Source organism: Cryptomeria japonica, chromosome 10, assembly GCF_030272615.1.
Source record: "Cryptomeria japonica chromosome 10, Sugi_1.0, whole genome shotgun sequence".
Lineage (NCBI taxonomy): Eukaryota > Viridiplantae > Streptophyta > Pinopsida > Cupressales > Cupressaceae > Cryptomeria > Cryptomeria japonica.
This window is the reverse complement of record NC_081414.1, coordinates 813,445,117-813,469,428: the sequence shown is the minus strand read 5'-3', so window position 1 is coordinate 813,469,428 and position 24,312 is coordinate 813,445,117. Positions and strand designations below refer to the sequence as shown.

The following is a 24,312-nucleotide window of genomic DNA, read 5'->3' as shown; positions in this document are numbered from 1 at the left end:
GAACAGTCATATCTTCATTAGTTTACTAATTTGAAAGAAATTAGGAAAGGTCTAGTACCAGCTTGTAGAGTCACTATAAAAGTTTTAAAAGAAGATTGTGATTTACCTTCCTCTAAATGTGTTACTAGTATAGGGAGATCCTCTTTCCTCTACTTCCTTGATCTTCTTGAGACCTATTCATTCTTATAGTATGTAGTTCAGTTAATTCATATATCATACTAAAAACCCCATCTTCATTATTTTCATCATTGATCTTTGAGAACAAATTCAAAAAAGTCATATTGTTTATAGAGATATATGTCTTCTTCTACTACACCCCTCCATGATATTGCATTAGTCATGTAGACTATTTTAACAATTGTGTTCTTACAAGAGCAATTTGAAGTGATGTGGCAAAGCTTGTTGCAAATATAGTAGATTATTATTTTGGATCGAGGCTTGGGATACTTGCACTTGCAAAGGTAAGTGTGTTTGGAGCATGAAAATGATGATGATTAAAGGATCACTTACAAAAAAATGAGTTTGTATTTTTTGTGAGAGTAATGCTTGTGAGTAAAGGGCTAGCAACCAAAGGGGCCGGTTTAAGGAAAGTAAGGATCACGAGACTTGTTTTATTGCTTAGTAAAATTTTGAATATATTTGTTCTGATTGATGAAATGAATTATTTCAATTTGAGCCATATCAATGAGATGAATCAAAGAACAAGTAGCAATAATTGTTGGTGTAATAGGGATATTACCTAGCTACTTCCACTATTAGGTCATTTTTATGCCTTATCATTTAAGTTTACTTAAGGTATACATAGGATGCTTATCACTTTATGTCTCATATCATAAGATTAAGATACTTTCATAATCTTATGATATCCTACATGTCTCATCTTGACCTATATAATCAAGGGGTTCTATTTATAATCTCATTCATTCATATTGTAAACTTGCATTCATTGATAGGAATATAGTTTATTTGTGTCATATTGATCTTCTCATTTTGTTGTGCTTTCCATTAGACCTCTAGATCTTGGGTGGCTATCTCCATAGTCAAATCTTAAAATATTTACCTTTCTAGATTCTATAAAGGAAATGGTTTTATCAAGAATATCATATGGAATAGCTTCTAAATATTTGCATTTGATAACAATATTGTTAGAGCATTTTTCTTTATAGGAAAATAATCTAAACTAGACTTTTTTTTTCAAGCTAAGATAAAACAAAGTAAGGTAGTACAATAATCACTTTCTCTAAATTGAGATTTTTTGGCAAAATTTTCCAAAAAAATCTCTAAATTAGTCACATAAACATACTTTCTCACTATCTTCCCCTCCATATAACCCCTTGGATCAAATAAGGGTATAATTCTGAATGCTCTCAAGTTATACATAGTAATATCTTTGTCACATTGTTTTAAGTTTCATATCTCATGGTAGTGGTTACTCTTGTCATATGATTGCTATTGTGTAGATGGGTCCTTGAGCCCTGGTTTAATCCCATTTTTTAAATCTATATCAAAGATATTCTTGGCATCCTCACTCAATGGAGATCAAGCTCTCCCTACCCAGATTAACCTATCTCTAAATTTTGAAAATGGGTGCAGAAGTTTGAGTACGAGTACTCTTCGGTTATTTGTCATGCTTGTTAAGGATTGAATGAAACAAACTCTTGTTCATGGATCACCTTCTTAGCCTCCTATGGAAGTCATTCTTTGTGTGGTTTACCATGACCATAATCAGGGTCTTAATAAATGTATTAGATACTCTCTATTATCAATAAGAGAGTTATCATAATATAGTCATGGCGAGTGGTTACAAATAAGATTAGTGGGTCCATAGTTCCCACTTGGTTTGTACTTAGAAACATTATCATTTCTTAGTTTTATGGAAACTACAAATTCATGCATCTAGCCAACAATACACACTAGCTATTATATGATTCCACTAATGAGAAAAGCCTAGTCAATCTTATAGTTTGTGGAATTAGTCATGTCCCTCATATAGAATATCTATATATGGAGTATTCTTGCCTATAGATTGCCTATTATTTTGATTAATAATGTGATTATTTCACATACATCATAAAAGTGCCCTTCTAATATGTTTGTGCATCAATCTTGAAACCATATTTTTATTAACCAACCAATGATAAGAATTATCTTAAACATGCCTCTATATTTGAATCCCACTAGCTTTGATAATCAACCATAATAACCTTAACAATGCATCGACGCAACAATGCCTAATAAATCATCAATTGTCTTAGGTGAATCTAGCCAAAGCCAACCCATCAAATCCACTAATCTCCCTTGCATCCCAATCATAAAATTTTATGGTTGTTGGAACAAGCTTGGGAGATTTAGTTCTTCCTTTGCAAATCAACATACCCTATTTTGGTTTCCCAAATATTTACTAAATAACTTTGAAGATAAATTGGGAAGAGAATCCATCATATAGATATTTCTTTTCAACAGCCTTAGAGGACATTGTTTTGTCTATCATTTATTATAATAGCTAATACCCTATTTTTTTATAAGATAACAAGCAAAACCTCCTCTTCACAAACTATGTTTTCCTTAATAATCCAAAAATGAAAAAAGGAACCCACATAAAAATTACTTATTCCGTACCATGAAGGCAAAAGAACATCCAATTTAAAGATAGATGTACCGAAAGGAAAGAAATATCACCTCAAAATCTATCTTGAACTTATACATTGAATCTATACACACGAGAATCCCCTTAATAACTCTCTCACAACTTTCAATGCTAGAAGAATGAGTGTTTTCACAAGACTTTCATACTAAGATATTTATATCAAGATTCACTTGCATAGTTTTAGAGTCAAGTTGACCCATTCTCATGAGTAGTTTACATGAACCCCTCATAAGAATGGATCACTTAGTACTCATTTCAGCAAAGTGATGCTCATAGTATTATTGAAAAATTGTATTATTGTTCCAAATTTTGTGGATATTTAGGAGACACAAATAAAATATAAATGTAATCATTCCATATTTTTGTAGGAGATATTGGAATGAGACTAATAGGAAAATTAGTAAACATGAGTCACAATGAGCACTTTAGAATAAATCTAAACATTATAAGGAAGAGTAGCTTGGAAAAATAGAAGCGTAATTTATTTTCCAATATGCAAGATTATTACTTGGGAAAGAATCTTGAAAGAGGATTGAAAAGATTCCTTGAGCTAACATTGTCTCACTTATCCAAAATTATGAGGAAGGATTCATTAATGAAATGGTCATTAACAAGATGGAGAGAATAATAATTAGGAAGAGATAGATTTCACATGCTACTAGGTGACTAGATTGGAGAGAAACTAGAGGCAAATAATTTAGCTTGGCCATGACACAAAGTCTTAGAATAGATGCCAACCTTGGTGAATGGAATGAAAATCCGAAACAATTAATGAGTGGTGAGACAAGTAGAGGCATCTATAAATTTTGTTTTGAATATATATAAAATAAAGAAAAAATGGGACTAAAACCAAGGGAAATTCACATGGAAAGGATATTATGAAAATCAAAATAAATAGTTTGAAGATAATATTAGTTACCTAACGTATATTCCACTTGATTATTTGGTATATCATAACTATTTTGAAAATTTTTGAAACCATTTGAGGTACCTTTTACTTCTGTAGATGAGGCATTCATTCATGTTGAAGTTGTGATAGCTTATTTGCCTCTTTATAGACAACAAATTATCCATACGAATTATCATATATACTTGTAACCTCCATCCCAAACCACCTATTTCACTCTTCTTCCTTTGTGTACCTCTTTTATTCTTCCATTACCTCTTCGCTTACCTAAATTCAATCCAAAACATAGTGTATATAGCATCAAAAAAATTCCATATTTGATTAATATTATCCACAACATATCTAAAAGACAAATACCACACTTACTGTGTCATCAACCAAAAATAATTTACTTACATATTCAAAGAGTTCAATAATGGAGAAACATCCATGCGGTGCTCTACACATGTCCTTGAAGGTTCAAGAAATACTTATCTCTATTGGTCCAAACTTTAAATCACTTTCCATGCATGAAAATAATTGCAACCATACACAATTTCCCACCCAATGGATTCTCTCAAACTAGTTTACTATCTTAACATAGGGTCAAGGAAAAGCAGGCCAAAATAGGAATCCAAGTGTCTTAAAAGCCTTCAAGACCATAGTGGTGAGGATTGAATTTCTTTCTTTAGTGGTATCTTTCTCTAGATTAATTAGTTGGGGATTGTATTAGGACCTTTTCCTAATTAAAAAAAAAATATAAAGATTACATCCCTAAATATTGCATTCATAATAGAATAAATTTCTGCAGTATTGAGACTATATTCATAATAGATTTATAGTGATGAATAAAGAAATATTTAAGATTATGAAAAAATTGATGTTTTCTTTCTCCCAACCGTCATTGGATATTGGGTGATCTTTGAGGCATTATGTCAAATAGTTCATGTGCCTTATCTAAGCTTACATATTTTGCATGCATGTGTACCTGGGTAGTTGCACTACAACATCTATACTCACTAATCACATTTGGTTGGAAGTTTCTAAATCCATTTCAAACACATCTTGTGCATATCCTGCAATCTATGCTAATGACGATTGTCTTTAATGGCTTCATTATGTGCATAATTGATTGGTTCTTCACTCCTGAGACCTTCAAAAGTCTTTAATGGCTTCATTGAGTCCTTTTGTCTTCCAAATTCACCTGCACCAACTTGAATTCTCCTTCAATGCTTGATTGCCTATTCACTTGGAATTGAATTGATTTTATAACTAAGAGATCACTTGATTTTATATGTCTTGAAAGCATTTTATCCCGATGGCTTTAAATTAAAGTACTTTCTCTTCTATCTGGTATTGGTGGAGCAGATCCTTTTATGATATGTAAGTTGAGAATATTTTATGAAAGGTCCCTAAATGAATACACTTTAAACTGATTTTAATATACCTTGAAGTGTGCAATATGGAAGGTTTGTATTCTTAATCTCCTGCCCATTTCTTAATTTAAAAGATGATATCTTTATTAAATATCTTTATTAACTTGATTTCTCCTTCAATTCTTGATGAATGCTTGATTGCACGTTCACTTGGAATTGAATTGATTTTATAATTAAGAGATCACTTGAATTGTAGGTAAACCCCTTCAAATGATAGGGTAGGCTTCCTTTTATACCTAATATATGTCTTGGAAGCATTTTATTGTGATGGCTTTAAATTAAAGTACTTTCTCTTCTATCTAGTATTGGTGGAGCAGAGGTTGCATTGCATCGTCCTAGGATACATATTTCCACAGATACAACACAAGTTAAATGTATCCCAGGTCGATGCAAAGCAACCTCTGCTCTAGAGATCACCAAAAAATAGAGAAAGAACTTTAATTTAATGCCATCAAGATAAAAGTCTTTAATCAAGACAGATAAAATTTGAGTTTGATTGTCATCATTTACTTTGCCAAATTCTTCACACGTAACTCCTGAATCAATTTCCTACTCACAAGAATTTTATTATGTCTCAAATATAGGGAAACAAAAGGCTTCAAATAGTAAACTTGAACATGCAACTAAATCCATTGACTAACCAGAAGAACAAAATTAAGAAACGATTTGATCATCTGAGAGATGTTGTAGACTTGCAACTCACCAGCTAAGTTTTTGTGGGTAAGATTTTTTTTTGTTTTGGTTATGGTTGTGGTGTTTATAGGGAGACATTTACAAATTTATATCTATTTTCACTATTTAATGGTTTATGGGTTTGTAATGGTAATTTAATGTTCTTTCATATTTTTGTATATTTTCTTTATAATAGCCTATTATATTGATTTGTTCTATTATGCATAATGGTGTGGGTCAGACGGCTTTGCCATCGGTGCATGAAAGCATTGAACGAGTTCTACTTTTAAAAATTACATGAAATTTTTTTAATTTATTTGATTCGGTGTTATTTGCAAAAAATGATTATCAATGATGTTTCCTTTCTCCAAGAATTGTCTAGGACCTTTATGTCAGATAATATGTAACATCGAATGACTAAATCTTTTCATTACAAATGCTTATTTTATTTAATTATTATCTCATCGTGAATTAAAATTTATATCTGTACGGAAGCAGAACATACAAGTTCAAGAGTCATGTGCAAGCAAATTTCCTAAAAGAAAGCAAGCAGGCATTATCTTGAATGACATGGAAACAAGCTCATCAACTGGCTAGAAGAGAGCAATTGGAGAATGGCAGAGGAAAGTGTTTAAGGGTGATAAATAGATAGATAGTATGCAATACAAACAAACAATGTCTGGAGTGTCTGATGTGACATCTCTAATTTATGTCCGGAGGGTCTAACTGGTTTTGGAGTTCCTACGAAACCTATTGGGCCATGCTTGGAGGAAATCAATGTGTTCGTGCAAGGAGCACCTTTTTTCTATTATGAGAATGATACTTTTGCACCTAGGGATATTTGGAAGTCAATATCCAAAAATTTCTATAGTGTGGAACAAGAGTTGGCGGACTCGAAGTATAATTGTCAGCTTTCAGAAGACCAAGAGGTTATGTACACAATCTCCCAATAGAAGAGCGATTTCAAGAATTACCTCTCCCCCCCATGACTATTCAGGAAGCCCTTCCTCAAACAGAGGACTATTGGCCTCCATGGGATCAAAGAAAAAAATTAAAGCATAGACTCTAGACGATGTGGTGGTGTCCTCCGTGAAGAACTCTACACTATAATTGAAAATTCACGAAGGAAACTGCAAGATAGTGAAGAGAAATACAATCTTGAAAAGTGGGAAGAATGGATCTTGGTTTGGGTGGGGCCAAGTCAGGTGGCTCCTCTAGAGGTTGACGAGATAGAAATCATATTAGGATTTGAAAAAGATCACACTCGTGGAACTTCGTGTGCGAGTGATCGATTGCGGTGTTTGGGTAATGCATTCCAAATGGATACAGTTGCATTCCAAATAGATACAGTTGCATGCCATCAAGACTGTATCTATTTGGAATGCAACTGTATCTATTTGGAATGCATTTCCCAAACACTGTAATCGATCACTCGCACACGAAGTTCTACGACTGTGATCTTTTTCAAATCCTAATATGATTTCTATCTCGTCAACCTCTAGAGGAGCCACCTGAGTTGGCCCCACCCAAACCAAGATCCATTCTTCCCACTTTTCAAGATTGTATTTCTCTTCACTATCTTGTAGTTTCCCTTGTGAATTTTCAATTATAGTGTAGAGTTCTTCACGGAGGACACCACCACATTGTCTAGAGTCTATGCTTTAATTTTTTTCTTTGATCCCATGGAGGCCAATAGTCCTTTGTTTGAGGAAGTGCTTCCTGAATAGTCATTGGGGGGAGAGGTAACTCTTGTGGTCGCTCTTCTATTGGGAGATTGTGTACATAACCTCTTGGTCTTCTGAAAGCTGACAATTATACTTCGAGTCCGCCAACTCTTGTTCCACACTATAGAAATTTTTGGATATTGACTTCCAAATATCCCTAGGTGCAAAAGTATCATTCTCATAATAGAAAAAAGGTGCTCCTTGCACGAACACATTGATTTCCTCCAAGTGTGGCCCAATAGGTTTCGCAGGAACTCCAAAACTAGTTAGACCCTCCGGACATAAATTAGAGACCTCACATCAGACACTCCAGACATTGTTTGTTTGTATTGCATACTATCTATCTATTTATCACCCTTAAACACTTTCCTTTGCCATTCTCTAAATGCTCTCTTATAGGCAACTAATGAGCTTGTTTCCATTTCATTCAAGATAATGTCTGCTTGCTTTTTTTAGGAAATTTGCATGCAAGAGACTCTTCAACTTGTATGTTCTGCTTCCGTACAAATATAAATTTTAATTCACGCTGAGATAATACTTAAATTAAATAAGCAATTGTAAAGAAAAAATTTAGTCATTCGATGTTACATATTATCTGACGGAAAGGTCCTAGACAATTCTTGGAGAAAGGAAACATCATTGATAATCATTTTTTGCAAATAACACTGAATCAAATAAATTAAAAATGTTTCATGTAATTTTTAAAAGTAGAACTCGTTCAATGCTTTCATGCACCGACGACAAAGTCGTTCGACCCACATCATCTCTCGTCGTCGGAATTCCGACGACCACTAATGAAATGCTCGACAAGGATGCTGTGCATCCGACGACACTCCTCTGTCGGAATTTTATACTTTGGTGTCGGAATTCCGACGACAGCCCAAGATGGCAACGGTATTCGTTCGCAGAATGAGCATGCATGGTGCCCGTCAGAAAGGTTGTGGTAATGTCGAAATTGCGATGACCACAAGGATAGTCGGAACTTCCGACACAAAGTTTTCGACGGCCATTTTTGTTGGTAGTGTGACGAAATGTGGTCGAAAATCCGACAATTGGCCGTCGAAATCTTGACCCAAATGTACTAGTGCTAAAAGCTCATTTTTAGTTATTTCTATGCGAGGGGAAAGGTCATGAATAAAATACATGACAGCATCCTCCCTACATATACTTTGATGTTAAAGATAGGTCTTAGGAGAATAAGGAGGATCTAAAGATGTAAGAATGTTAAAGTTTTGATTTTCCCCCTCTTGCTCAAGGGTGTGTGTATGAGAAGAAGATGGATCCATGTTACTTTCTAATGCTTGCTCTTTGTTAGAGAGATGATTGGTTAAAGCATTAGGTCTCATCTCATCCACACAAGGTACCCTAGGAGAGGTACAAAGGTTAGGATATTTAGGTTTGGGATCTACAAAAGCTTTAAGGTGATTAACATAGGAAATGCATTTTGTTAACAACATCACCGTAATGCAACATAAATGATACATGAAATCTTTGAGATCTAATTGAAAAGAAAATAATTTGGAAATCCTAACAACACAATATGACCAAGTGCTATGAATAAAGAGGAGCAACAGGAAATGAACGAAACTCTTATCCGACACATGATTGCAATAAATATATGCAAAAAGCAATGTAATCATATGCGAAAGATCAAGTAAATCCAATTTATTGATTGCCATTGAAAGTCTCTTAATTGAAATTTGAATTTTCTGGTAAAGAAGATCTAAAATCAGGACCTTTTTATGAAAATCAATGTAAGATTTGGATGTGATAAAGTTTGAATTTGTGTTTGACCTTAGAGGGTGTTAAAATTGATAAAGTACACTTTTAAAGCTTAATTTTCTCAAAATGGAAAATTAGGGTTTGTATGCCATTAACCTCTACAATTTGCAAATAGATCAAACTTGGAAATGAAAATTTGAATTTGAAATAGAAAGCAATCAAATCTAATAATGAGAAACCAGAATCAATGTGTAAGACGTTGGGTTCACCAAAATGTAAAATAGAAAATTGAACCCTAGTGACTCCCCACCTAGGAGAGAGAAAGGAAGTCACTGGGATGATTTTCACTTGGGGGAACTTTACATTCAAAAGAGGGGGTTGAATCCACTAGATCCAAATCCAAGAGAGACAAGGATTTGAATTCCAAGTGGATTGCAAGGGTTGAAGTGTGTTTTGCCCTCTTTTGTTAATATGAAAGTTGTCTTGTTAATTATGAAGAACAAAGAGAGAAATTGAGTGAAATGAGGAGCTACCTGTTCGGTATCGCACTGTAACTTCGGATATGAGCTAATTAGACTAATACGGATCGATATTGCAAATTTGGAGAAAAGTCGTTGGGACCATGGCGACAGTGTACATGGTCCTTCACAAAATCCATGAAATGAATATGGTTCTTCTGTTTTTGTAAATGAAGCCCAAACTTGCAATGACAGCTGCGTACTTGCAACCTACACACATAAAAGAAGGGGAGAAGGGTGTTGGATAGGGTTTTGCCTCAGTCAAATCTCAGTTGAGGAATCAACCTTGAAAGAAAGTAATTGCAAATGCTGAAATATAAATAATGAAATTGTATACTTTGTAGATCTGCAATTTATCGATGATTTTGCTTCTTGAATGTAATCACAAGTGTTTCATGAAATGGTATGTAACATGACAAAATCCTAACACACACACATGCTTGTAAATGAATGTTGTAATATTGCTTCCATGGATGAATGAAGAAGACTTGAATGCTTGATAATGAAGACCTTCTACTTGAATTTCGCTTATTATCCTTATCTTGCTCCTGTATTGCCTCCTCCTAAATGAGGGAATTGAATTTCCTTTTATACATGCCCCAAGGATTAATTTTCAATCACTGAAGGCCAACAAAGAGGAAATACAAACCTCGAGGATCAAATTATGCAAAGGGGACCAGGAAAATCCATCATAGGGCCACCCTAAGAGGTGGGGACATGGGTGCCATGCCCCTGTCCTGGGGGGAGAAGGATGCCTACCCCTGTCTTAGGGGGGACAAGGGCACCACTCCCCCATCCTGCCCTATTTTGGGGCTCGGATAGGGTCTAAGGTAGAAACAAAGCCTAGACAAGGAGGTTTCAAGGGTGAAAATGTAGGAAAGGGTTCTTGGTTAGGAAGGAGAATGTCGTCGCCAAGGTGAGGACCTCAAATGTGGTTAAAATTGCCAGGGTCACAATTTTATGACACTATAGATAGATTTTATTCTAACATGAACACTTTCTCCTTTGCAAAATGTTATAGCTTGCATAGGTTGATATTAGCTACTCATTTAAATCTATCTCACCACTCTCCCATTGAAGCCTCTCTCTCTCTCTCTCTCTCTCTCTCTCTCTCTCACACACACACATATATCACTCCCTCTTTCCATATCTATCCACTTCTTTCTCCGTTCTCTATTTCTCTCACCCCCTCTCCCCCTATTTATCTATTTATATACACGCATCCATCTCTCTTCCTCTCTCCATCTCTCTCTCTCTCTCACACTCACGTACACACACTATTTATTTCTCTCTCTATCTCTATCTCTATCTCTATCTCTATCTCTATCTCTATCTCTATCTCTATCTCTATCTCTGTCTATGTCTTCATCTTCGTCTCTATGTCGATCTCTCTCTCTACTTCTCTCTCTCTCTCTCTATGTTTTTATTTGGTCTATCTCTATCTGTCCTCTCTCATTCTCTCCATACCCCTGCCTTTCTCCATCTCTCTCTATTTCCTTACTCCCTCAAAGTCTCTCGCTCTTCCACCTTCTATCTCTCCCTCTTTCTATCTCCATCTCTCTTTCTCTCCATTGCAAACATGGTATGAGCCTATTGATAATGGATCTTAGTTATCTTCCCAATTCATATATTCTATTTTAGCTGTGTTTGGATTCCTTGTACTTGGTTACATAGTTGATTTGAAGCTATCAATTCCCCATTGAGACCTTTGTTGCACAAAAACCATCATTTGCTGAATGGCCTACCAATTGACCTCATGCATCACACAAATATATGCAAAAATTAGACCAAAATTTTCCCTAGTTGACCTTCCATAACTCTTTTGCATATCCATTTCACACCAAGAGGCAATTGCTATGATAATTCTTTTTAAACATCTCTCCTCATAGATTAGTGTAGGAATAAATTTTTCTATCTTAGTTCCTTTCAAGACATGGTTCTATAGAGGATGGGATCATGTATTTAATACCTTCTTGCCATGGAGCATGAGAACTAATGTTGAGATAACCTTGTTTTAGACACAAACTATAACCACAACTCAGAGGCCAAAACATCTCGTAAAGTGAATGTTAAAATGAAAAGTGGTCAAAGCTAGAAGGCCACATTCCACAAACTATTAGCCAAGGTACTCCAAAACAACAACCATGTGACACTTACCATACTCAATAGAGGAAAAACAACTTAGCTAAAATTACTACTCAAGCATGAGATAAACCACATTTAATTCCATAAATTTAGGTATTAATAAAATTTGAGTGATGTCATTCAAATGACATCATCACCCACCTAGGAAATAAGAGAAAAAACTATGTTTTGTTTTTTCAAAAAGAAAAAAAAGGTTAAGATTGTCCCAAGTCTCTGTGCCATCCCACAATAAACAAGAAATGAGATCAATGTCCACCCCTTGACTTGCAATGATCTTTATTGTTTTAATTGCATTCTTGATAATAATGAGATAATGAATTTTTTTTGAAATCATTGTAAATGAATAAGAATTAGACAATAACTCAATTGACCAACTACAATAGATCCTATTGAACAAACCTTGAACAACCACTATAAGATCTCCTTTCACAATTAACATCTTATAATTATGTGTATGAAGACCTTCTACCACTATATTCTATTCAACCTTATTATTAATAAATATATTCAAAAAAAAACCCCAATCTTAAAATAACCTTTATCATTTTTAAGTAACCCTAACTCTAACCTACCTTAACTTACCCTTAGAAGCCCAATCAAAATTTATCTTCATATGACCATGAAACCAATTTTGATGACCACAATGACCATAATTTATCCTAGTTTCCCTTCTAATTTCTTAACCTATGAAGAAGAAAAATATCATCTTTAAAATTATTCCAATAATTTTTTATTTTTTTTTCATATAATAACCAGTTTTCCTCTACTAATTATCCAACCATCATCCAATATATAATAATCTTAAAAAAGAATGTCATTAATACAAAGAAGATTCCTAACGTTACGTTTTACATTCTCTTCTCTTGTTCTATAAGTTGTCTAAAGCTAGAAAAGGCAGCATTCACAGAGTTCAAACATTCCTCGCCTCACGCTTAAAACAAATTTTAAATCGCGACCAATATTTTCGTTAAAGTGCTCTAAAATTCTTGTCTTCAGCTGAAGAATCTAATAGCTCTTAAATCCCCATATTTTAAGATCTACTTCTGGTTTATCGTGAATAGATTGAAGCAGCAGCTGAAAGGGGATTGGTTTCGGTACGTCTTATTTCAAACAAATTTCGGCGTCGGAGGGTTTAATAATATTTTTCCTGCAAATTCTACCCACTTCTTCTCATCGACATCGTTGACAGCACTACACAATTTGTGCAGAATCTTGAGGTAAGTCAATTGCCACAGTTTCAGTGAGTTTTTTTTGGGAATCAGTACACGGCCGGATCTTTTAATTGTTGTGTTTTATTTCATTCTAAAACAATTCTGTTGTTATCTATAAAATGAAGGTATTGGTTCTGTAGTTTTATTTATGGTTGTACCTAATATTATATCCCAATTTGTTTCTTCATGTAGAGATATTTTGAACTGAGAAATGAATTTTGCATTTATTTTGTAGTTTTAAATTTTTGTTTATTTTATTTTCTTTGTTCATATATATATATACTTTTAACTCTTGTTTGATTTGGGGTTTTGGGGTTTTTTTGTTTTAATTTTTATCAGAGGAGTTCAAAAAGCTTTTTCACAGCCGCATGGCGGCATTTGCTTTCTGTTCTCATACTATTGAAGTTTCTATTTGAATAAAAGTTATCAGGTTTGCTTATTGATTATTTAATTTTAGCTTTGGATAAATTGTATATGATAATTTCTGCAATTAGATACATTTATTTATGATAATGAACCTAAAAGAATTATTTTCCTGACTACCTATGTGTAAATAAGTGCACTTTGATAATATATGACTGTAACTTTCTATTTTTTTTCTCCTGATTCGATAGTCATTCATGTAAATTGCGGCCCATTTATGAATCTACATTTTAATTGTTTGTTTTGTGATCATTATTTTAATATTTTGTTTAGGAGATCCAGGGATCCTTGAAAGAAACATGGTTACGATAAGTTTGGTTTTGGACATGAATATGTGCTGTTGATGCATACAGTGGATGTAAGGGCAAGGAAAGCATGCATTTGTGGCAGCTGCGAGAATGCAAATGTCCCTTCAGTTTGTGCACCTTGTGTTAATTACAGGTACTCTTAACTTTTGCACAAATATGAACATAGTTAAAAATGCTTAATGAAGATTTATTCTTCCTTTTAATCCCTGTTTTTGGATAATATCACTGTATTAGCCAATTGTCATGAAGGGATATTATTTATTAATGGTTAAATTATTCAAGTGGTAATAATTCAAGGATGGGAAAACCACAGAATTAGGTAGCTAGTTCCGGTACAAATTCACGAGGAAAAAAATGTTTTTTGTCGGGTTTGATGAAGCTGGAAAGGAATATGTGTAGCATGCTGCTTCGAATTTTAAGAGAAGATATCAAATATATCACAAGTACTGTGTGCTATGTTCCTGATTCAAAATCTGTGATTATAACTGATAAATTATACAGCCAAAATTTGAATCTTTGGGAAAATCTGGTATTGTTAATGAGAAAAGCTTGTATGTTATTACATTATTTTCAAAGCGAGCGTGATGTTTTTCCACCAGAGTTGTAGTATATAAAAGTGCAGCTGCATGGGCAATATTCAACAAGCACACTTTATGTTCCATATTTCAGGCTTTCTGTTCTGCCTTTCTTCAAGGGGATGCTTAAAACAATTTTGGATGGATTCACTTGTTTGATCCTTGTAAAGAAATAAGGCAACTGTTCTAATGTTTAAAACTACTTTGCTTCCCAACCAGCTTATGTCTGCGTGGAGTTTGGCTTAATTAGTTGCAAATTCTTTTGATGACCAATCCTGTCATTAGTTGAGCACAACTTAAAATCAGGAAACCATTAGAGAATAAAAATTATAAATAGATAAGGTTTATAGAATTAACCGTGCATGGCATTAATGCTAATAATTCCCTTACTGAGCTCATTTATCATGAAAAGTAATTTACATAAACACTCCATGTCCATTATGAGTTCAAATGGTCAACTCACCACTCATTACATTAGGTGATACTCACATTGGTAAAGATTTGGGATTGAAATTGTGCCGCTGATACGAACCATCAAATTGCATGAATGGTAGTCGCTGTGGTTTGTTTGGATGGTTCAAATTCCATTTTGAGAGCAGAGGGGAAAAGAAATGAATGATTCCATAGAGTCAATACTCACTGCTTGGTTCATTTCGCTAGTTTTGATCTCACCCCTACACCCTGAAAAGAGATGACGAGTCATTGAACAAACTATAAATATATCTCTAGTTGCTTATTTCCTTACAAAATGTTTTATATTGAGCATCATATGCACAAATTTATTCAAGACTCCTTATTAGTCATTAACGAATTATTCCATTTGATAAGATCAACATGCCTGAATGAGGCTACATATGAGATGACAAGCATTACAGCCCATGCCACCAAGACTATTCTTCAATTTGTGATCAAACTAACTATGGTGGCAATCGAAATGGATGATGTGCACTGCACCATCACAGACATACAACTGGGTTTGATTGACTTCAATAATGCAGTGTCATTCATGATGCATACACTGACTGAACTGGAACTATGATGGTTGTGATGAATTAAACCGAGAGAGGCTTGAATATTCCAGTTGTGGTTGCAGCCTTGCTGCAACACTGCCTGTAATGGTCATTACTATTTCCCATGCATTCATCTTCAATAAAATTGTTTTGATTGATGGCTATCCTAACTTTTGTGGTCCTTTTCTGTTGTAAGTAAGAAAAATGGTTGTGTAATTTGTAGGGATGAGTTATCCATACCAGGGGACATGGAAGAGTGGAGAAAATATTTGCTTCCCTTTGTAAGCTTATCAATGGGTTAACAAGCACCTCATAACTTTCCTGTACCTACGAGATTATATTAGTGTCTGCAACTGATCATAATAGCCCAATCTTCTGTGAATATTGGTATGATCTCAAATTGTAAAAGCAAATGGGTTATCTTGGTGGTTTCTTGGGCTAAAACAGAGGAGGCATCATAAGATGTTGACATTGGGTAAAATATTATCTTGAACAAGAAGATTTTACAAATTAAGAAAAGTCAGTCTATCCTCAAAGTAGAGCTAGTTTACAGTAAACAAAGAAGGTTTTATTTCAAAATATGAGGGGATCTATCCTAAAGAATAATAATACCAACCTAGCTTTGTCATTAGTTGATGCTTTTCTAGATATGAGGTTCCTCATGCATATCACGTTTGTATACACTTTGCTATTTTTCAATAATTATTTGTGATTTCCAAGCTCTGTGACTTTGCCCTCTTCAATCGTTACAATAAGATCTGCATTGACAATTGTGGAGAGACAATGAACAATCATCAATATAGTTCTGTTGGACATGATTTTCTCAAGGGCTTTGTGGTCATCCTTCTCAGATTGAGAAACAAGAGTGCTTGTTGCTTCATCCAATACAAAAATATCTGGATTTTCAATATTGATCTTGCTATAGTTCTTCTTTGTGGCTGCCCACCTGATAGTCGCTTTCCCTCTCTCCAAATTGGGTATTGTAAAAAAAAGATTTAAAACCTTAAAAAAATAGATTTTAATAAGACAATTTTCCCTCAAAACCCTCGCAAGGGCCATTGCCCCTTGACCTTGTTGGTAGCTTTGTCCCCAAAAACCCACAAGGGGCATTGCCCCTTGACCCCAAATCTCCACTCACCATTGTTATTTTTAATGCAATCATTGCTATGTTTTTAATGTTTATTAGTTTAAACTTCACTTGGTATGCCAGAGTTTCATTTGCAATTCTTTATGCTTATTCTTGATTTGCTCCCAAAGTTCCAAAACTCTGCCATTGTTAATGTTCAATGCAATCATTATCATGTTTTCAATGTTTATTAGTTTAAACTATACATAATATGCCAAAGTTTCATTTTCAATTCTTATACTTATTAATTATTCCTTACACATCTTTCTATAATATTTTTTCAAGTACTATATGTATATGATATATGAGCATCACTCCCCACCACTGCTATGCTGCCGTCCCCCTACCGTCCCCAAACTTAGGCTCTTGATCCCCCCATCCTTGAAACCCATCCCTGCATCCCCGTGTCTCCATTAGGAAACATTTTGGAACTATGGTATCTCACTATGTTAATAATGTGGGGGTTTTATCAATAATAGCTCGAGTTAGGTCAGTTGTGTTGCATGTATTTTAGAGCTAAGTATTCTCATTATTATTAGAATCAATTATAGTATAATGTAGATTGGGAGGCATGTTGTCGGCATTTAGGGAGTTGCATGCTTGGGACACTGTTAGCCATAGGGATCCTAAAGTCGCTGCTTGATGCCCCATGGGGTGGGATCAACTTATAGTTTCCAATTTTCATGTTGTTGTGTATTAATCCAAGGCATTGAAGTCTAGAGGATGTGACAATGTGTATGCGATGGGACCATTGGGGGTAGGTTAAATGAAAATGGAAAGATTAGAATATTAGCTTGTGATTTTTAGGCCTGTCTATATTAGGAGCCAAATGCATTGTAAAATCTTTTAATTGCCTTCTCAAATTTATGACAAATTAATCTCTTTTGTTTCAGTTTGTTTCTAGAGTATCTTAGAGTTTCAATAACCATAATGAGATAGACTTATTTTGGGAACATTGTCCAAAAAGATCTTTGATATTTTAGTATCATTGATCAGGTCGCTAATGAAAAGAGGAGGGGACCATCAGCCCTATAGAGCATTTGGACCATCAGCGCTATAGGGCATTTTGTTGTTAATCAAGTCACCTAGGGAATTCTGTAACATCTCTATTGTTGGCATCAAGTGCAATATCTGTGGGAAATTCTTTGGTGCTATGCTTTTTTGAGTTGATTAAGTTTGATAGTTCAAATCTTAGATGGATCTTCTCATGCCCCCGCCATGATACCCAACACTCACACCATCCTAAGCAAAAGAAATATTCTTATTTCTAAGACTTTACAATTTTCTGTAATCTAAATCGTGCCAATGCAAACAGAGAGAAGATGCTGCCTCCATCCTATTGATCTAATCGAACACCGATGCATAGGACACAACAATTTTATTACTGCAGGCAGCGATACAGTAACATTTAATAATAATAAGATCTGACTTAGTTATGAGCAGCATTCAAAACAATATTAATTATAGTATGGTCAGCGATTGCAATTAGCAAAACAAATATTACGATGATGCAATGATTTGTATATTAGACAAAGACAAAGGCATCGATAATAATTAATTGAAGAGACAGCATTGGTTCATTCATGAAGAGACAGCAAGGAAAGACGCCCTTTTGGAAGGGTTGTAACCAAGTAGAAGACACAACCCTTTGTTTCTTCTAGAGGGGTATATATAAGGCAAAGCAGCATTCAAAGGAAGGCATTGAATCTGGAGAAGGAAGATCAGGAAAACAATATCTAATCTACACTCAGCATTCTTAGGGAAATCTGCAATAACTGTATTCTACAAAGTACTTTGGTATGCAATATGATAATAGATTGAATATATAATTTCTTATATTTTGTATAGGCCATTTTATGAAATTTTATTCTTTAGTCATTAGATTACTTGTTTCCCCAACAAGCAATCACGTAGAGAAGACAAGGAAATGCAAGGAGGGAGAGCAGATTCGAGATCCCCTTCCAAGCGGGCCACTCCATTTGTGTTCAGAATTCATTGTCAATATTCAATATACATTCATAATTCATAATTCATTGTCAATACTCAATATGCATTCATAATTGAAAATTCATTGTCAATATGCGAGCACTTGTTTGATTTGCGGAAAATTTGATTGCTTTGCTTAAACAATTATCGTCGGAAATATTTGTTTTTATTGCCCGTATCACATATCCTTCCCTTTTAAATATATGAATATCATATGGTAAGAGATGAAATATTTATATCGTTCCCTTTTAAAGTTTTAAATATATCATATAGTCAAACATGAAATATGGCAACGATATTATGAATTATCACATAGTCAAGACTTATATTAATAATTTAATATTATTGCCTTTTAAATTTTTAATAATGTTGTTATATGGAGCCTAATCAAACTTGGAGGTTAAATTTTCCCCACTTTTATTGGCGTAGTTTCCCCCCAAATTATTCAACAAGGGTTTGGGGGCAGCGCCCCCAAGACGGGGGTCAAGGGGCAGCACCCCTTGCAAGATCCAGGGGCAGCTCAAATGACTTATTATTTTATTTGCATTCAATTGATATTTTCTGCATGCAATTCCTAACAAATAATTGGAATTAGGCAAATAATTTGGGGTCCACATTAGGAATTTTTTTTTGTCATTTTAAATATGACATTTTTTTAATGTTTTTAACTAACCCCAATTGTGGGGGACTTGCAGCCATCCGCCTCCATCCCTAGGATGTACGGATGTCCCCCATGGCTGGGGCAAATGTCCCCCCGTTTTCGAGACGTTCCCAACTAATTCCACATTTTGGGGATGGGGGGCGGGGGGGATGTCCCTTGGCCGCCCCCAAGTTCCCGAAACGTCCCTGGGACCGGGATAGGGGGTTTTTCAGGCCGGGGACGCATCCCTGGGTTACCTAGTTTTACATTTCTTATTCTAATGGTTGTGATTTTAGGGCAATCCCGAAAGGGGACATTACAATTGGTATTAGAGTATTGTTCTTGCCAGCCTAAAGGATGAAAGATAGTTGATGCAACTTAGCCAAAGAGCTCAAACAGCCTTGGAAAGAGAAAAGAAGAAATTTGCATCCACCAATAACTCCACTCAAAACAATACAATGAATGAACAAATGTGAAACGAATTGAGGGCCTTCATGGAGCACAACAAACAAGCAACTCAATCTTTCATGGAGCAAAATGAGAAAACAACACAACTACTTCTTTAAACCCTCCAAAATATGAACAACACTATCAATAATCTTTGATCCAACCAAACTGATGGGAGGGATGTCAATTCTAACCATTCAGAAAATAACTACACTCCACCAAGGGGATCAAATCATTGGTTAACAAGACCTTCTTTCATACCTAGGGGAGAACACACAATAGAGGAAGAAGCAAACAATCTGCTCATTAACAATGTTGATGAAATTGCTGAAGCATACTCAAGACTAGAACGTGAAGTTGGGAGAAATGTTTCCTTTAGGGATTACTATGATGCTAAAATGTGGAATATCCTTAGTAGGGAAAGAGGACAATCCAACAAAGATTTAAGACAAAGGGTAAGTAAAATGACTCTACCCAACTTTGATGGATCCAGATGACTCACAACACGTTCATGGGTCCAAAAGATGGACACTTATCTTTCACTTAGTTCCATGATGGAAGAAGACACTATTAAATTTGCTAGTCTATATTTGGAAGGAATTGACCATGATTGGTGGCGTCATGGCCTTATTACCCAAGGTCATGTTGACGTGTATTTTGTACACTATCAAACACAAAATAAAATACCCAAGGATACCTTATCCTCTCTTGAGTAAAGCCTTTGAATGCTGAAGGTATCGCAAAAAGGATCAATCAGGGTGACTTCAAGGTTCTTCGTTGTAGGATCTCTACGTGTGGATAAGCACCAGTGGTCGTTGTGAATGCTGTTTCTTTAAGGGGTCTTACGCACTTTGAAAGCTGGTCCGTGTTGCTCTCACTCGACTGCAGGAACAGGATTTTTCCTAATACTAACAAATTCTCAAAAAAGATCAAAAGATAGGGGTTTTCAAGAGATGAATTCTAATCTAATCCTAAGAATGACTCAATGTAGGCTAGACTCTGTAAGATTCTACCAATTTCAGTATTGCCAAGGAATTACAACTCTACTGGAATTGATGCGATCTTCTAAGGTGATTAGGGATTTTCAAATCATCAAAGATTATAGATACTATCATAAAGATACATATCAATATTTCAATAATGATTGAATGTTCAAGCAATCTCAATATCTCCAATTGACCACACAAGGCGTCCTTACAATCAGTAAGAAGCTAGTGGTTTGGATATGAATCTCACCAAAGATCGAGCACAACACTTAGTCCTTCAAACTTAAATACTACTTCGACTGAGAATGATTCAAGAAGATAAACAACCATGAAGATAGCCACAAGTATTGCAATAAAACACCATAACTTCAATATTTTATTGATCTCACAGCCAAATGGACAACAATTGCTTAAAATTCTTTCTTCACTACTCAATCTTGCTACAAAATAACTTTCTTCTCTCCAAAGCTCTAACTATTATCTCTTTCTCTAAAATCTAATGACAAAATGAAAATGAGTGAGGGTATATATAGCATCCTCAATTACAATGAACGGCCCAGATCGAAAGAAGATCAATGGTTGAGATTCTGACACCTAAACCCTAATTAGGGTTTATTACAAAAAGTTCCCCTTTTAGATGAACATCATTAAATGCATAGCCAAATATTTAATTGGCACAAAAGTCGAGGAAACATAGACCAATGATAATTAAGATGCCACATCATCTTATAACAACCTTTCTTCTAGAACCTTGTTCCCTTTCCTATGCTCTTTCTTAGCATATCCAACGAATCTGGACACAATTCCTTTGATCTTAGCAATGGGAATCTCAGGAAGATTCTTCATTCGTTCCTCCAAGTGAATAACCTGATCGAAGGCAGTGAGAAGAGCTGCTTCCCATCCAGGTTCGAGTTCTTTGATCTTCTCAATCAGGAGCATGGTAGTGAACATCAGATCTTGTTGCTCATCTGTGATGACATTTTCCTCTTTGCAAAAGATGACCTTGATTCTATCCTCCAACTCTTGGATGTCCACATCTGTCTCAAGCTCGATTCGTCTGCCAAGGATGGTACACAGTACTTCAAACACTTTATCCTGAATTGGATGGATGACACCTTCAACTTGACCGCATTTTGAGCTGATGTCCTCAAAAAGGACCTCTTTCATTTGGAGCAGAGCTGATCACTGTAGTAGGTTATGAGTTCCTCCATCCATTATCTTTTCTTGTGCCAGTATCCGTCTTGGTGTTTGCCTTATTACTTGTAGGACAGGAATGATAACATCTCTAGTATGAGCAAAAGCGGCTACAGTTATCAATAAATTATGAATAATCTCAAGGACCTGGATAGCTCGATGGATTGTCTTCATCATCCTTGTTGCAAACTCGACAGCTACCGTGTGGGATTTATCAATCCAAGAACTCATAAGCTGAACCAAGCTTTTGACCCTTTCTGCTTCTCCAACTGATTCAAGAGGAAGTGCCTGCACAGGAGATACTGCTGGATCTTGACGTCTCAAGGGCTGATTGAGATGACTAAAGTAGCCTCTCCAAGCACCGACCTCTCTCTCAAGCCTCTTATTCTTTTCCACTTCTTCCTTGAGTTTGTCTTTAAGTGCCTCAAATGAATCGGTTGCCTCATCCATTGCCTGTTCAGTAGTGAGTGGACCAAGCTCAAATGTTTCCACATCATACTCATCTGCAAGAATTTCATCTTCATATTTGTCCACTACTGGTGTAGCTATTTGCAATTTCCTGGATCCTGCCTCATCTCTGATCACCTTGGACATCTTGGTGGCCTTCTTCTTTTCCGTCACTTCTTGAGAATTTCCTATAAGACTCTCCAAATCAATTACATTTTCTTCCTCCTCAATCACGATCACCCTTGTCAGTCTCTCCTTCAGCCAATCTGGGATGGCGGATCTTGTCTCTCTAACTTGTATCTCTTTAAGCAGGGGTTCATCTTCTCGGAGAGGAGATGTCGCTTCATCATCATTTCCCTGATCTTCCTGTAGCTCATCGATTTGTAGAGGTTGACTTGATGAATGTTGAGGTGTTTGTCCCTTCTCTGGCTTATCATCATGTACCATGGATTCCATAGATTCATCAATCTCAGGTACCATCTTCTCTTGACCTTCAGCTTGACTTGCCTTCTTTCCATGTCGAGAAGATGTGCCTGATGGGCGATCTCGATTGGCCTCTTGCTTCGTCTTAGAAGATTCTCTTTTCTCAGGTCTTTCTTTCCTGTTTGCGCCTCTAGGATGAGAGGTGTCTTCACTCACACTTGCCTCTCCTTCCTCTGGCCTTGCCTCCAAAGTAAAAGTCATTGATACGTTCTGCTCTCTCAACTTCTGATGTTGTACATCCACCCATCTGCGAGTACATGATAAAACCGGAGCCATCAGAACTCTCAAGTCTAAAACCTCAGGCTCGCTCCAATCTATCTTCACCCTTTTATCTTCTTTGTCCTAGGATGACTGGAGGTATCTGCCATTGTCCTGGGCTTGGTCAGCTACTCTGTAAACCTTGCATTTCCTGATGAAATCTAAAGGCAATCTGGAATGCATCTTCCTTTTAACTTCTAAATCACTTGAGAGATTCATCCAAAAGTCTTCCACCTGAAACTCATGTCCGTACTTCCTAGCAACTGTCTCCTCCATATAACCATAAGGATCAAAATTCTCCCGCAGGGCAAAGAAGGTGAATGAATACAAGGCTAATTCCTTCTCTGCATCCTCCGAAGCTTGAGTATTAGGACATACCTCAACTGAATTCCCCGATATGATAGGTACGGGAACTCCATTTCCATGCTTGTGTCTGGATACCTTTGTACAAGCTGCCAACTGTCTGGTTACCTCAAGTAACACTATTCTGTCTGTCGGATATCTTGGCAACATGTAGGGAGGTGAAGGACATCCCCGAACTCTGATGTATGTAAACTTTTGAAATTGGATGAACCATGCACCATACCTCTTCACAAGTTCTTGTGCATCCAGAGATAGTCGATTATGAATCTCGCCTTGCAAAATCCTAGTGATGTTCATCGTGAAGGTATCATTGACTAACTTGTAGTCACTTCCAGGTGGATGATGCAGATGAACATAAGAGTCACAAACTCTCACTTCTCCTGGTCCTCTCTCGATCACTCCTCTGTGAGGTAGTCCTGCATACTCGAAACTCCTGATCAAGGCATATATGACATATGAGCTCATGTGGAACGACTTGGTAGGCCTTAGTCTTCTCAACTGCACATCTAGGCTATTGCTAATAATTCTGGCCCAATGAAGAGTTCCTTTCCCTTTGACTATCACTTAAATGAAGAAGAACATCCACTTCTCGAAGTAGAAGGGTTGAGGAGCCCCTGTAACTCGATTGAGCAAAGTTATCAAATCTCTGTACTCCTCCTGGAAATCAATCCTATGGGGTGTGTTAGGAATCTTGTTCAGACGAGGATGACTTTTGAGCAACCAATTCTTGTTGATGAGGTTCAAACAGGTGTCAGGATCATCTTCATACATTGACTTGGCTCCTTCTAGGCTTTTGTAAATCATATCTTTATGTTTTGGTAGGTGGAGGGCTTCACTTATAGCCTCCTCTGAAAGGTAAGCTAAGGTGTTTCCTTCCTTAGATACGATCAATCTTGATTGTGAGTCATAATGGCGGGCACACTCGATTATCAGCTCATGACACTGGACTGCTGGAGGGAAACCTGCCGCCTTGATGATGCCACTTTCAATAATCTTCTTCGCAATAGGTGATGGCTTGCCAATATAGGGGACTTCTCGAAACTTCTTCACACTGAAGTTTCCCAAGTTGGTATCTCCGATGTTACTCCATTTGGACACGATCCTG

The 24,312-nt window shown here is 35.9% G+C and overlaps 1 protein-coding gene across 6 annotated transcripts in view; it reads left to right on the top strand.

Moving 5' to 3' along the window:
• The first annotated feature begins 12,616 nt into the window (after window positions 1-12,616).
• Window positions 12,617-24,312, top strand: part of LOC131068436 (uncharacterized) — a 207,755-nt gene continuing 196,059 nt past the window's right edge. For 3 of the 6 annotated variants that reach the window (XM_058003630.2, XM_058003627.2, XM_058003623.2), the window contains exons 1-2: window positions 12,618-12,967; window positions 13,658-13,825. The gene's annotated coding sequence lies outside the window, so the exon portion shown is untranslated. Of the gene's footprint in view, window positions 12,968-13,657; window positions 13,826-24,312 lie in introns of all 6 variants that reach the window. The other 3 variants (XM_058003626.2, XM_058003625.2, XM_058003624.2) reach the window with 3 other exon arrangements.